This window comes from Calonectris borealis, unplaced genomic scaffold (assembly GCF_964195595.1).
Source record: "Calonectris borealis unplaced genomic scaffold, bCalBor7.hap1.2 HAP1_SCAFFOLD_228, whole genome shotgun sequence".
In the NCBI taxonomy this organism is placed as follows: Eukaryota; Metazoa; Chordata; class Aves; order Procellariiformes; family Procellariidae; genus Calonectris; species Calonectris borealis.
In genome coordinates this window covers 5,001-7,500 of record NW_027441613.1, presented here as the reverse complement: position 1 = coordinate 7,500, position 2,500 = coordinate 5,001, and the positions used below count along the sequence as shown (strand labels likewise).

The window sequence follows — 2,500 nt, the reverse complement described above, 5'->3', positions numbered from 1 at the left end:
CGGGGCGGGGGGCTCCGCCGCCGACGCCGCCTTGGGCGGGCGAGGCCCTTGCCGGGTCGCGTCCCGCGCCGGCGGGCGGCCCGAGCCACGGCTCTCCTCCCGGGCGCAGCGCCGGGCTACTGAGGGAAACCCCGGGCCCCGGGCAGGAGGACGAGGCGGTGGCGGCGGACGTCGGGCGCGCCCCCGCGGGCGGACGCTCCCCCGAGGGCGGCAGCGGGGGAGGCACCCCCGCGGGGCCTGCAGGTCGTTTCCCTCACCCCAGGGCCAGGTACCTAGCGTCCGCGCCTCGGCGGCCCTCCCTCGGCGAGCGCCGGGGGTCGAAGGCCGCGGAGCCGGGCGGCGGTTTAAAGACGCGGGCGGCTCGATGCGACCCGCGGGGCGGCCGGGCGGTGGCGCCTCCAGGGGCGGGAGTCGCTCCCGCAGAGCCCCTGGCTGGGCGCCGCCCGTGCCCGTCGCGCGGGCAGCCGTGCCGGGGAGGGGTCCCGCTGCCCCCCCCTCTCCGCGGTCCGGTCTCGGCGGAGGAGACCGCGGCGCGGTCGGCCGCGGCCGGCCCGCCTGCCTCGAAACGGGTGGACCCCCCCCGGCGGGAGCGCGGGCTCTCCGCCGAGGGGGCGGCGAGCCCCCGCGGCGGGGGCTCGCCCGGCGGCCGCCGGGCCGCCGCGCCCCGCCCCGTCGCAGCGCTGCGGCGCGCTGCGCTCCGCTCCCTCCCCCTCGCCCCCCGGCGAGCGCTCGGCGGTCCCGCGCCGCCGGCCGCCGGCGAGGGCGGCACCCCGGCCGAGCGGCGGCGGCGCCGCTCGGCGTGTCGGCCGGCCGGAGGGCGCCCGCCGCCGGCCGCGGCTGTCCCGGCCCGGGCCCCGCCCGTCGCTTCCCCGCCGCCCTTCCCGGCCGCGCCGGGCGGGCGGGCGCGCGGGCGGGGGCGTCCCACTCCCGGTCTCCGCGTGGAAACGGGGAGAGCGGGCGCCGCCCCCGCCTTAGCGCCGTCCGCCTCGTCGCCTGGCGCGTGCCCGCGGAAGGGGGCCGAGGCGGGGGGCGGCGGCGGCGGCGGTTCCGGGCGGGCGGCCGCGCCGGCGCGGCGGCGGGCGCCGTCCGGCGGGCCGCGGGCGGCGTGCCGCGTCGCCGGCTCGGGCTCCGGCGGTCGCCGCCTCCGGCGCGGCCGGCGGCGGAGCCGCGGAGGCGCCGGCGGGGCGAGCCGCGGGAAGGGGAGCCGGCTGTCGTAGCGCGGCGCAGGTTGTGGGCGGAGGCGCGCGCGCGCGGGGGTCCGGCGGGGCGCCCCGCTGCTGCCGCCCGGCAGCAGCATCCGTTGTCCCGAGCGAGGCGGGCGGGCGGCGCGGCCGGGCGCGTCGCCGCCTCCGTGCGGAGGCCGGGCCGAGCCCGGGCGCCTGGGCCGCCTCCGAAACGCGCAAGGGGCGTCTGCCCGCTGTGGGTCGAGTCGGGAGCGCGGGCTCCCCGCCCTTGCCGTTCGGGGTTTTTTCCCGTTCCCTTTTTCCCTTCCGCTGGGTGTGCTCGTACGGTCAGGCGAGGCGAGGCCTCTCCGCCGCGGCCCGTGGCGCCGCGCCGCGGCCCCCTCCGCGCGGGCGGGGGGGGCGGGCCGGCGGGCGGGCGGGCGGTGGGCCGTCCTCCGAGAGGGGCCGCTGCTGGCGAGCGGTCCCGGCCCCCCCGCGCGCGCGGGGCGGTGCCGAAAGGCAGACAACTCTTAGCGGTGGATCACTCGGCTCGTGCGTCGATGAAGAACGCAGCTAGCTGCGAGAATTAATGTGAATTGCAGGACACATTGATCATCGACACTTCGAACGCACTTGCGGCCCCGGGTTCCTCCCGGGGCTACGCCTGTCTGAGCGTCGCTTGACGATCAATCGCCGGCTGGGCCGCCCCCCCTCCCCCCCCCTCCCCGGGGTGGGGAGGCGGCGGCCGCAGCGGCGCGGCTGGGGTGCCTCGCAGGCCCGCGCGCGGCCTCGGGCCGGGGAAGCGGTTCGCCGCCGCCCGGCGCCGTCGGCCCAAGGGCCTTCGTCCCCCTAAATCGAGACTCGGGGAGCGCTCCGAAGCTCCCCGCTCCCGGAGCGCCCGCTGGGCGGAGCCTCGTCCCGTCGGGGCCGCGCCAGGGTGCGTCGGGCCGGTCGGGCCCGGCGCGGCGGCGGGGAGAGAGAGTGGGGGGGGGAGGCGCGGGCCTCGCCCCCGGCCTCCCGCGCGGGCGGCTGTCTGCGGGTGGGTACCGCGGCGGTACCGTGCCGTGCTGCCGCGCGCGCGCGCGCTGTGCCGGGGACGGGGGTCGTCCCCGTCGCCCCCCCCCGCCACCGCCTTTCTCCCCGACTCCCCCGCCGCGCCCCGGGCGGCCGCGGAGGGGGCGGCGCGGCGGCGGCGGCGTTCCGCGCGTGCGGTCGCCGTCGGCGCCGGCCGCCTCGGGCCGCGGCGCCCGGGCGCCCGCCCGGCCGTCGTCGCCCCTGGCCGTGCCCCGGGGGCCGTCTCCGGGCGCGTCTCGACGCGTGTCGGGCCGTCTCCGGGC

At 82.8% G+C, this 2,500-nt stretch overlaps 1 non-coding gene across 1 annotated transcript; it reads left to right on the top strand.

The window, feature by feature from the left end:
* Window positions 1-1,688: 1,688 nt before the first annotated feature.
* LOC142077355 (5.8S ribosomal RNA) lies at window positions 1,689-1,841 on the top strand. Its single transcript, XR_012671746.1, has one exon. It is a non-coding gene; the product is annotated as a 5.8S ribosomal RNA (ribosomal RNA).
* Window positions 1,842-2,500: the final 659 nt, after the last annotated feature.